Genomic DNA, 13,161 nt, shown 5'->3' on the forward strand with positions numbered 1-13,161 from the left:
TGGATAGGAGGAAGAGCTATATACTTGAAGGATATTTCTCAATAGAAAAAGAGAATAAATTTGGAAACATCCACCCCCAATAAAAAGTTTGAAGGCAGGCTGGAAGTGATGGACACACCCTAGCAGCTCTCCTTCAGCTCATTTGAATGCCAAGCAACCCAATATAAAAATTAGTGACCACTGATCTATGTGGATGACATCCAGTATATCTTTAAAATGCAATACAATACTCCCCCAATATTTGTGGGGGTTCCGTTCCAGGAACCCCCGCGAATACTGAAAAACTGAATACGGTTTTAGCAGGGGAGACTGGAGAGAGCAGCTGGAGAGGCAGGAGAGGGCAGCCAGAGTGCCGGCGAGGGCAGGAAATCACTTGTGGTATGCTCTAACCGCCTCTTCCTGTACTAAAGTCAGGCCTCACCAATCAGGAGCTGTGGGTCAAAGCAGCTCCTGATTGGTGAGGCCCGACTTTAGTACAGGAAGAGGTGGTCAGAGCATACCGCGAGTGATTTCCTGCCCGGTCATTCGCGGTCAGAAAGTACTGCGAATGACTGGGACCGCAGACCGCAAATTTGCGGGGGAGCACAGTAACTGAATACAAAGACCACTGTCTGAATGTTTATTTTTTTGCAAATAATAAACCATTGGTTAAAAAGTAACATACTAAAATTGACCCTTAGTTCCACAGGAGATGCATCTCTGTTGTTTAAGTCCTAGATATATTTTATGTGGATTATCCAATTGTACATTTTTAAATAAAGCCTGCATCTTGAACATCACTATCTCCACAGAGCTGTTCATTTTCACATACTAAAATTGAACATGAATAAGATGCAATTGATGCTATTAAGTACTTATCCCATTCCATAATTTTCTAAATCATGTTCGATTGAAGATACTGAACTTTATTTTCTCCAGAAAATAAACTTTTTGGTGTAACATTATTAATCGCTTACTATGCAGGAATATATACATAAAACAGTTGGATCGATTTATACAAAACTTTGAAGATGCAGCAAGTTCTGGGAGGCCTCAAATGATGTCAGCTCCTGAAATTGCTGACCATATCCATGACCTAATTTTGGCAGATCAGCAAATATCATCTAAAACAATTGCTGAGACACTACAGATATCCAGGGAACTTGCTGGTCATATTAATCCATGAGCAGCTGGGTATGAAGAAGCTGTCAGCCAAGTGGGTGCCCAAATGTTTGAATGCTGATGAGAAATGTTAAGTGGACACTTCCAAGATGATGTTGCAGCATTTTCAGCAAGCTGGTGCCAATTTTTTTGGAACCACTAGTTACTGTTGATGAAACATGGTTATACTACTATGATCCTGAGACAAAACAACAGTCCATGCAATGGCAGCACTCAATTTCTTCAAGGCCAAGGAAATTCAAGACCCAAAAGTCAGCAGGAAAGGTGATGGCCAATGTTTTGGGATCAAAAAGATGTTGATATGACTGACTATCTTCTAAGGGGCCAAACAGTTAGGGGTAAATTCTCTATTACTGCGTTTAACTTAGGCATGCTTTAGACGTCCGAAGTAAGTGAATAATTACGGAGTTAAGGGTCTTAATTAGTGTTAATTGGGAAATAAATGGCACATAGACGTCCCTAAAAGGTAGTTGACGGACTGACGTCTATAGAAAGCATAGTCGCGTCTCCAAATCTGGACGTGGGCGTGCCGTGGGCGTGACGAATGGAGATGCTAGATAGGCGCTACCTGAGCGGCGGACTGCGTCTAAATATCGTGTATTATGTAGGCGTAAGAAACCCTGGTCTAACTTGGATTTCAATGCCGTTTCAACATTCGTAATTGCGGCTCTTTGTTAGACGCGAGGCAGACGTCTGCTGTGTTTTTTCATCAATAATTCCAATAGTGAGTTTGAATAGGTAATTTTCATCTTTTCTCTGTCCTAATAAATATAATGACACCATATCAATGGAACACATTATATTGCATGGATAACAAACCACATTTCTGCCCAAACAATAATATAATTTACACATGGCTTTTACAACCCCCTTTTTTTTCTCAACAAACAGCTCTGCAATCGGCTCTCTTTTGAAAGCAAAGAAAAAACAGCACACATTATCAGCACTTAAAAAGAGAATAAACAGATACACACCTTAACATTCAGCTTCCCTCATTGCAAAATGGAGGTCTTCAGTTGCACAAAACTGACCTCATTGTGACCTCATCAATCTGCACCTTCAAAATAGTATGCCACAATTAAAAGATGTGTAGAACTCACAACCTATGGATGTGAATTAGAAGCACAGGCTCCTAACACATAGAGCTACAGCTGCTTCTACTTAGGTCCATCTCACCACCCTTTCATATCATACTTGACTGAGCTGCCTATGCCTCAAATAAGTTTAAGCAAAGGAATGCCTAAAGATTTGGAAGGTTTTCAAGTAGAAAACAAATATTAAATATGTATTAAAGAATTGCAGCACAAATGACGCTGATCGGTAAGGGCAAAAAAAACACTTTTCCGGGTATGAGTAATAGAGCACATTAACCAGGTGATCCACAAATGTCATCTTGCTGGCAGAGGAAAGGTTTCCTCTCATCACTGCTTAGGATGTCCGAGCCATGGTAAGTTGAAAATAGGTTTGCCTGGAAAGGGAAATGTGCACCTTACAAATGGCAAAGTCCACCATGTAGACCCTGTTATAAGAGCTAATAGGAAAAAACTAGGACCTTATTAAAATGAGCAAAGGTGGGAGTCGAACCAGGGAGTTTCAGAGGTCAGAGGTCGGAACAGGAGTATTATCGTGTTGAGCTAGAAATGCTTTCTTGTGCTTATAGCAGTTTTGATTTGCTTATACCGCTTCTTATAGGCAGTTAATTCTGCTAGGAGACAAAACACTGCAGTTGTATATTATTGTTTCTTCACGATTTCAGAAATGTATACTTTACCATGATAAAAACTAACAAAGTATGCCATGTTTAAAGGAGAAATATAAGATGAGTTGAACTCAAATTCTTAGCATGGAAGGGGGGAAAAGTTTATTTTTCTGCTACACAGCAAAGTTGTACAGTAATGTTATATTCAACTCCTATAAGAAGTGGAAAGCATCATCAAGGTGCACCTGGAAGGTAGATATGCCACAAGTAAAATACAGGCTGGGATTTGAACCCTCAAAGCCCAGAAGATTGGTAGAGTGCCTTTACTCACTGAGCTACAGCACCTTTTGCTCCAATGTCTCTGGCTCCCTTGTCATATCATATCTTAGTGAAGTGCTAAGGGAAAAGGAGTTTAGCTATAATCTCATAGTAGGCTGAGACAAAAGAGTGGTAGCTCAATGGTTAAAAGCGCTGCTTTCACTGAGCCCCAAACCCATATTCCCAAGTATGGTTGAATACATGTGAGGTGGAGCTCCATTTTTCTAATGTCCAACCCAGACCATGCTCACACGCTAATCTTCATTCTAAGCACCTTCACTTTTGTTTCCTTGCATCCTAACAGTTCTCAGAAGTGGTGGAATTTGCTGTTTCTCCTCAGCATTCTGCAGCCACAGGTGCATGAGATACTTTCATTTGCTCCTAACTACAAGCCATTCTAGTAGGAATGTGTTTCTTTTGATGCAATATAGGCATTGGCCAACTGCTACGAGTTAAATCAAACTTCAGAGGGCTTGGACAGGTGTTGAAGAATTATCCAGTTAGGGGGGGATGTTTTTGGTGGGGGAGGGTGTTCAGCATGAGAGAGAACATGTTGCATTAAATATTAGACAATGGCTGCACATAATAAAAGCTGAAGCAAAATATTGATATGTAAAGGCAAGGCTAAAGAGTTACCAGGTGTCCTGGCTGAGAAATGAATATAAACTATTTGCTAACCTTACTCAAGACTTGAACCCCTGATGTATGGAAGATGAAAAGCAATGCCTTAAGGCATAGAGCTATAGAGGTAACTTTGTTTAGAACATAGAGCTTCGTATTAAAGCTTAGAGATGTGAAGGAAATGACTACAACGTCACTACAGCTGTATATGGCAAAACGACATCCAATGCACATCCAATTAGATTTGAATCCTAACGGTTCCTATGACGTCAGACGCTAATTAGGCGTGCTTAGTATATAGAAAGCTTTGGCACAGCCATTTTTCCTATGTAAGACCCCCTCATGTGAGTTGGTGTTTGTGGTGTTCCGTTTCCTCAATGATGAAACTTTGTGCTATGACTTGCCTGTTCTCCTTTATACTCCCTTCTGCCTTTGACACTCCTCCCCACCCCCATTATCTGTATTTCTTTAGTTTATGGATTTTTCTGGGTGTTGGTGTGAGGGATTGTTGAGGACTTAGGTTTTGTGTTAAGTGTGGAGGGGAATCAATTGTTAGGGAAAAGAAGGGGCCAGGTCAGGTTACACACAGATGCCCACACCCACCACTCTCCCTGCTTTCATAATGTCATGGTCTGCCCCACCTCCATTTTCCATATTAGCAGAGTACACCAAAAAGAAAGAGCAGAGGGGGCCTACAACTTTCAATTAACTCCAAGTGGAATGGATGGGAACCTGTGTTTAAATATGGGAAATATGTCATCAACCAAGGCAGCTACTGCACCAAATGGGATACATATTAATGAGATTCTTAAGTTGAATGCAGGAGAGGTGTCTAGAAATGGCCAGACTTGGGGGAGGGGGGAGAGATATGCTGGATAGTAGTCTGGAATGAGAAAAGATAAAAGCAAGAGGTGGAGGATGTCATGGAGGCAAGGAGAGATTAGGGATGCAAGGGTATTTGCAAACAGAAAGGGTGAAAGGTTGACACTGGGGATGGAAGGAGGTTAGGGAGAAACACTAGGTTTTGAGGTGGAATGGAGAGATGGCATGTAGGTTCCAGCCCTCCCCTCCCCTCCACTGGTATGCATCAAGGAAAATAACAGAAAAGAGAGGGACAGATGTTGATGCATAGGGAGCTAGGTTGTGAAAGGTGGGATAAGAGGATTGTAAGGGATAGCCCTAATGAGCATGCATGAGAGACCTGCATCTAATGGAGGTGTCAGCCATCAAATCTACCACTATGCATATCCATTAGGAGTATCCTCAAACCCTAACTGGCCTAGTGGTCGTTCATGACACTGTTGGGACATACCTCTGTAAACCATATGATACAGCAATGTAGCTCCGTGAAGCACCTAACGAATACAATATAAGCTGAAACACAAACACACTGTCAGCTATATATGTTTCATTTATTTGATGGATTTTATGGTAAAACATAAATCCATTGACTTGCTGTTGTACATAATAGATGGAAATATGCATAATATAGGATGCAACCACAAAAAACAAAAGGGAACAAGCCTGAAGAAGTATTTAATACCTTATTTAACTCAGATGGTGCTCAAAATCCACAGATGGAATAGAAAAAACTCAGGATGGGGAACAAACCCCTAAAGAGATTGGTAATTGAAAGTGCTTCATTCTGTTTAGCATGTCCATAACATAGGTGAGTATTCAATGATTCAAAAAAATATAGTTTCAAAAAGTGCAAGCAAACTTAACTTCAAAGTCCATACAGCGATGGTCCGGCAGGGTTCTGACACGTTTCGCCAAGGAGGCTTCTTCAGAGAACCCGCTGTGCTGTGTGCAATTCAAAATTAAATGCTTCCTGGTTCAAAGGAAGAAGTCTTTCATTTCCTGTGACAAAGATGAAGTCAGGCAAATGTCCAGGCTGCCAATAGATGGCACAGGTTGCACCTTAAGATGAAGTCAGGCAAATGTCCAGGCTGCCAACAGATGGCACGGGTTGCACCTTAAGATGAAGTCAGGCAAATGTCCAAGCTGCCAACAGATGGCACAGGTTGCACTGCTTGCAATTGGAGTGGTGAATGAAGGTAGCAACATGGCTCCTGGAGAGCTACAGATCCTTGGAAGGGTGTAATAGTTATTATCCAACTATGATGCCCTCGATGGGAGTTGAAGCTGATGAAGATTGGCACTCAGGCCAGGAGGCTATCTGGATGAAAGATCTGCAGTGACTGAACCGTGATATAGAGGCTGTGGCATGTACATGCAGAGGAGATCCAGCGGAGCACCAGGGTCAATGCGGCATGATTGTCCTGGGAGTGTTCAGAGGACATAGTGGGTCCTAATGGGGGTCCTTTCCTTTTCCCTTTCCCCGGCCATGGGTGGCCGGGGGGGAATCCTGCCTGGTGGGGGCCTGGCTGGAGGAGGTCTGGGAGGTGGATTGAGCTCCAGGATCCCCATGGGAGGCAGTCTGGGTGATGAGCTGGGGGAGAAGGTGTGAAAGAATGCCACACATGTCCTCCAGAGCACGACGTGTCCCTGCCTGCTCTTCCAGCATTGCAGCCTGCAGAGCACGTGTTGCAGCCTGCTCAGCCACCAGGGAGGCCAAGTGCTGGTTCATGACATGTGTGGCTTCTTTTATCTCAGCCACCTCCCTGATGAGCAATGTTTGTCTATGGTGGATGTGGTCACCCACCCCCACCAATTGACAGGCGAGCTCATCAGGGGGGGCCTCCAGCTCATCACCCTGATGGAAATCCTCCTCCCCCAGGGTTCCGACCTCACCCAACTCTTCTTCCCCCTCCAACTCTTCCCCCTCCTCTACTGCCCTGTTGTCATCGTGGGGATGAAGGGGGGGCACCGGTGCAGGTTGCAAATGACTGTTCTGAGGAGGAGGGGTGGCGTATGATGTGCCAGCCACTGCTTCCTCCTCCTCCTCCTCCTCCTCATCCCCTTCATCCCTATCAGCAGCAGAAGGAGGATGGGACGCCTCTGCAAAAAGACAAGAAAATACACATTGGTATTAGTTGAAAGCGGTAACATCTGAGAACATCATTTGAATTGCATCGCAGGTCACAATACTGTACATCTGGTCATTTACAAGGTATTATGCAGGCTAACATATGGAACATTAGCAACTTATTCCACATGTTAGGCTTCCAAGAGTATCAAAACAGGCAATGGCTTTTATTGTATTACTATGAATTGCATTGGTTGTATAGTACTGTTGTAGTTTAGAAAGATATAAATATGAGTTAAAACACCAACAAGTCAATGGCTTCTATGTAAAGTGATTTTACCTTGGTGCCCCAGGGAAGTATCAATGGCTCCCACAACAGGTGTTATTCCAGGACCCACTATGTCCATCATCTCACTCTCAAGGACAGTCAGTTGGAGGTTGCCGCAAGGACCCTGCGCATCAATCAGTTCCTGCTTCTGCCGGACCTCTCTCCGCAGGGCACGCCACCGTTTTTTCAGAGCCTCTATATCACGGCCCTGATGGTGTACAGCATCTATGTCACTGCAGATTCTTCTCCAGATAGCATGCTGGCCTTCTATCCCAATCCTATCAGCTTCCCTCCCAAAGAGGGAATCATAGTTGGCCCCGACTTGGGCCACAAGGATCTGCAACTCTCCATGCAAAAAATTCGATTTTCGTTTTGGAGCCATGTTGCAAGGTGTAGCCATCTTTTCAGGCTACTTGTAGAACACGTTCAAACACACCCCCATAGAACACCCAATGAAGTGTGATGGGCGTGGTTAGGAAGCGGGACAAGCAACCGCACCCGAACGGCGCCCAATAGGCATAGAGAAAATTTTCCCGCCATGCTGACGTCAGACGCTACCTAGGCGTGCATGGGTATAAGAAGGTCCAGGTGAGCAGTGTTTCCTTTCTATTCTGTCCTATTGCTTATGCAGATGTTTGAGACTTTACTCTGTCTTAGTCTTTTACATTTTTTTTCCTATCTCTGCCTCCCATTTCTCTCTATTCCACAGAGCCATTAACAAGCTACATGTCATTCTAATATGTTGTTTTATCTTTTCTAGAAGCAGCTCAGATAGTAAGTCCAGGTGAGAATGATATTTTGTAAGCTACTTAGGTGTCCTTATGATAGAACTAAAGAACTTAACCAGCAAAAACTGACTTCTCTTTATGGGCTTTCATTGTGTGCTATTGTTTATAATAGTTATTTTATTTCTGATATCTCCTACTCTCCATTCCACAGGGCTGACAAAAATGACTGAGAAGACTGATAAAGACCATGCTGGTAGAAATTTTGCTGGTAGAAAAATGGATATGTAAGTAAAATGGATGTGTTCACACATCTGAGAGGGTTTACTCATAGAGCTAAAGTTAATTCTTTGTAGAATCAAATTACAGGCAAGTTAAAATCAGGTGAGGATGGTTCTGTGTACTAACTCATTGATAAGAATAGGTCGGGTGTGTTGGGGGGGGGGGAAACACCGCCATTCAGTGGACATCCAATCAGTGTACATGGTTCAGGTGGAAAACTCCTAATGAGTGCCTAATGGCTGCCATTTTTAATAAGGAGTCTAAAGGTATGTTAGCACCTCTGTTACTTCTAGGTGTGTGTTCTGCCACAACTTCAGTGTTTAATTTTGGAGACATAGGTCTTTGTTAACAGTTTTTCTCTATTCTTCATTTCAGGTTAACTATGCTCATCACCTATGTGTTTGCCAGAGAGAGACCAGACGAGCAGCTCAGCACACCAGCTTGCACCTAGCCAAACAGTTGTGGGTGAGAATGATATATGGTAACCTTTATTTGCTTACTCTACTATTCTTCACTTGAGTCACTCTTCTGATGAGTGAAATAAATGTTCACAAAGCTAACATGTTTCACACTTCTATTGTTCTCTTCACATAGGTATCCTTGATGACTTTCAGGAACAATAGTAAATTGATAATGTTGGCCTCATAGAACACCATGGCACGCATTCCTGCTGTTATATGCACACAAACTTTTTGTTTTCAGTTAGTCTATTCCCTCACATGAGTTCTAAACAGTAGCAGTGGAGGATTACAGGTGATATTAACCCACACCATCAGCGAGTTAAGGCTATACCACGGTGACATCTAAGCAGCTCAACATAAATGAGGTTAACACATTGCATCAGGGAAGGGAGGACAGATATGGACCTTGGGGGTTGAACCCCCCTGTTTGTGAATCTTGTGTAAACCAGCTTCTCCTCTTTTCTGTTTTCAGGTGTCTTAGACAGGCAACTGTAGTTGTTCCTGCAGTATTGTCAGATGGAGTTTTGTATTAATGAGAGCAGTGCAGCTGTGAGCATCTTTGTGGTTTCCACACCTGCTTAACAAAATAGTGCCGCTCAAGAACCAGGAGGATAGATTGAGGTATCTGGCCTTTACTTCCATCACCTTCAGTGAAAGGAAGAAAAACCCACATATCTCATTTGGATTCTCCTGGTGTGGAGCCAACTCTTACTAGCAGTAACCCTATTCCTCAACAACAAATCTACCACAGTGACTTATATTCTCTTCCTTATGTAGCCATTTACTTTGGAACAGGGACTGGCTTACTTTGCACATCATAGCTGAGATGTCATCATCTACTTACAGTTGTATATACCCTTGCATTCACTTGCTTCTTTCCTAGATTCTGCAATGATTTGACATCAGCGTGGCTAGCAGGTAATAGAATGAATGACAGACCCCAATAAAGATTGTCAAACTTTCTATATGTCACCTTGTTATATTGAAAAGGGCCCATTCAGCAGTCCCTCCTGAACCCCTATCTACCTTGGACTCTGTCCACTAAACTGCTGATGCTACAAGGTTAAAACCACACAGGAAAGTTTAAACCATAAACAATTTTTTTATTAAAATATAAAACTTTTAAAAATTTAAACTTTTGTAAAAACTATTTACATATAACACATAACGCAGGGAAAGAGGGTGGGTGCCCCCCAAGAGCAGCTTGAGCTACCTCAGGCGAGGGGGGCGGAAGAGGTGCAGTCATTCAGAGGGTGTATGGCTGCTGGCACCATGCCCTCTTTTGGCTACCAGCCGCAAGAGGGCATGTTCCATCCTCTCCACACACCCTCTCAATACCTGCACCTCCTCCAAGAGGGCAGAGTACGGCTCCATCTCCCTGCCCGCCCACTCCTGAGGCTGTTCGGGCTGCTCCTGGGGGGGGAACAGCAAGGAAAGGGGGTGGGATGGGATCAGGAAGGGCAGGAGAGTGAGGGGAAGGGCTATGGGTGGGGGAAGGGGAAGGTCCAACAGGGGATGGTGGTGGGGCAGGCGGTGGGGGTCCAGGGGGTAGTGGTGGGGCAGGCAATCCAGGGGGCAGTGGTGGGGCAGGCGGTGGAGGTCCAGGGGGCAGTGGTGGGGCAGGCGGTGTGGGTGGTCCTGAGGGCTGCCAGGGAGAATAATCTCCCCTCCTCCTCCTCCCCCTCTCCTTCTTCTTCCCTCTCCTCTTCCTCCTCCTCCTCCGCAGAGGACCAGGGTGGGGCTCCCTCCATTAGCTGCGGTGCCTCCTGAGGGGGTGCCTGCGCTGCTGCTTGACAAGAGAGAAATAGGATACAGTCAGATATGTCCACAACACTTTTGAACATGACATTCTTTACTACGTTATTTTCTTCAAATGCTAATAACAGGATGCAAAGCATCTACTCCACTGTAAACATCAAAATGTAGGGTAAGTAAGTGAGGCAAGTAGAACACCATAAAACCATTGTGACATGATATCACAATAGCAGCTTTACTGCAGATTTTATGATTAAGAATGGTTTACAGCTACTCAAGCATTTTCATCTATTTATTCTGGTAGGCTGATCACAAAGAAACACATGCTGGACTCATTACTCACCGGCTTCAGCGCGCAATTCCTCCATCACCCCCTCAAGGAAGGCCAGCTCCTGGCGCCTCAGCAGCCGACCCCTTTTCCTGAGATCCTCAACCTGGATAATAGAGAGAGAGAGAAAGAACAGAGAGGGAGGGATATGATGAGTGCCATCTAGCACTGTGGCATAACATGTTAACTTAAGTATTGATCTCTATAAGCACATAAAAATGGAGTATGCTGCCCTCCAAGAGCCCCTATCCGCTTTGCTGCCTGCCTCCACCCCCTTCTGCCACATGTTTTACATGAATGTATTCACGTACTCCAGCATTTTCCCCTTTCTGTGCTGGAGGCATTGCTATCTCTCTACTGTACCTGGGACAGTGGGGGGGGGGGGGGGGAGGGGGTTGAGGTGACATGGCCAGTATCACAAGGAGGAGTGTGGGATTGAACTCACAACCCCAGGGTGCTGAGGCTGTAGCCTATCAGCACTGCCCCACATTACAGCATGTCCTGGTGAGCTTACAATCATGCAGCAGGGGCAATAAAATAGTTTGGTCAGAAGGAGCAGCGTGGCTTGAAACCCCTGACGTCAGGGTACTGATGCTGTCACTTTAAACGTCATGCCACTATCTCCCTAGACCAGCAGATTGATACAGGAAAGATGTAGGTACTTGAATTGACATAGCAGCACTTTAATATATTTGTTTTCCTTTGGCAAAGTTGATTTCAAGATGTTTCTATTACAAATGCGATGCTCGTGACCCAAAAATTAGTTGTGTGCATGTTGTGAATGGAATAGATGCCTTATAGGAGCTGAATTTGTCATTAGAAATCCTACTTCTGCTCCTTTGGGATGTGCTTTAATTTCAATATTCAATGTAAAAGATTTATTATGCACAATTGTAGTTTTTAAAAGGAATCAAGATTTACCCACAAAAACATGACCAATTTGATTGAGACAGGTTTCCATCATCATTACATTTTACATGATTATTTGTGAGGGCCTGACTTGGAATACTTACTTCCCTGGGACATGAGGCTCTTCTGTTATACCGCCGGGTCAGGCGGGTCCAGGAGTCCCTGAACTGAAGGTATGACCTGCGATGGCCTGCCACTCTAAAATAATGGTGTTCATGTGGCAGGAATAGCCTGGCCAGCAGCCTGGAATCCTCGGTGGAGAAATTTGGCTGTCTCCTGGCTGCCATTTTAGAGGAAATAATTGCGTATGAAGAACGGGCGATTCTATGACGTCACAACGCAAAAAAACGCGATGACGTCTTTTGTGCCGCTTGGGCGTGCTTGCAGCGGCCGTTCCGCTCTACATTAATACTGTTGATTACATCCTCAACCACGCTGATATCGCTGTTATACAAAAAAGTATAGCAGAACGCTTAGAAGCTTACCATGTAAACCTAATGAAACCACCTCCCCCAAACACAATGACAAGTTATAAATGAAGATTGGGAAGTAATAGGCATAATCTCAGGAGGTTCACATATTTTAGCTTAGCTATGCATGTTTGGGTGGGTGGAAAAAAAAAAAGAATATTATGTCTTTGGTAACCTTAGTCAGGAATTGAACCCCTGACCTTTGGAAGATACATGCAGTGCTTTTAAGCACTGAGCTATGTTGGGGATTTGGGAATGGGAGTCTCCAGAAATGGCTTTAGGTACAAGCTTTGACAAGGGGCAATCATTGCAAGTATCTACAGGTGTATTTGATCTGAGAACACCCAATGAACGTCCAAAACGATTTCAAAATTCTAACGGCTTCTATGACGTTAGATGCTACTTTATGGTTAGGGTTAGGGCTAGAGTTAAGTAGCTCAGTGAGTAAAAGCGCTGTACCAATCATCCGTAGGTTGTGAGTTCAACTCCAGGCTTGTCTTTTACTTGTGGCATATCTACCTTCCAGAAGCACCTTGATTATAACATGAGGGGTTTATGCTGCAGGAGCGTGTTGTTGGGGTGTTGCAGGGGTGTCTAGGATGACAGAGAACAGTCACTTGCATTTTCAACAACGCATTTGAATTTCTTAATACGAAACCTTAGTGAGCCGGGGGAGGAAGGTCACCGCAGCCTCGCGCCTCAGATGAAAAGGTTAATTTTTTAGGGACCGTGTAAGCTGATCTGGGACAGTCTTCAGCGACTCGGAGCCCTCCTCCTGGCTGGGCAGAAGGAGGAGGCTTTGGCGGTGATGATTTTGGTGGTGAGTGAAGGCGGGAGGGGGGAGTCGCCTGGCTGCTTGCTTCTGCACTCCTGCTGGCCACAGACCTACTGATCACAGAGCAGAGATCACAGAAGCACGCAGGTATGTGCGCATGCGCGGCTAGGGTTTTATTATATAGGATATACACCTATCGCATCTCATTTTCATCACAAACACATTAGCGAGACTATACACAATACATTACAAAGTTGAGCTTGGGTTTGATAAAATAAACAGCATAATTTTGACTCTGTATTACATTTATTGAACCATACTTAAGAATATGGGTGTTGCATCCGTGACAACGGTGCTTTACACCATTGAGCTACCAGTCTTTTGCCTCAACTGACTGTGA

The sequence above is a fragment of the Geotrypetes seraphini genome, chromosome 8, assembly GCF_902459505.1.
Source record: "Geotrypetes seraphini chromosome 8, aGeoSer1.1, whole genome shotgun sequence".
Lineage (NCBI taxonomy): Eukaryota > Metazoa > Chordata > Amphibia > Gymnophiona > Dermophiidae > Geotrypetes > Geotrypetes seraphini.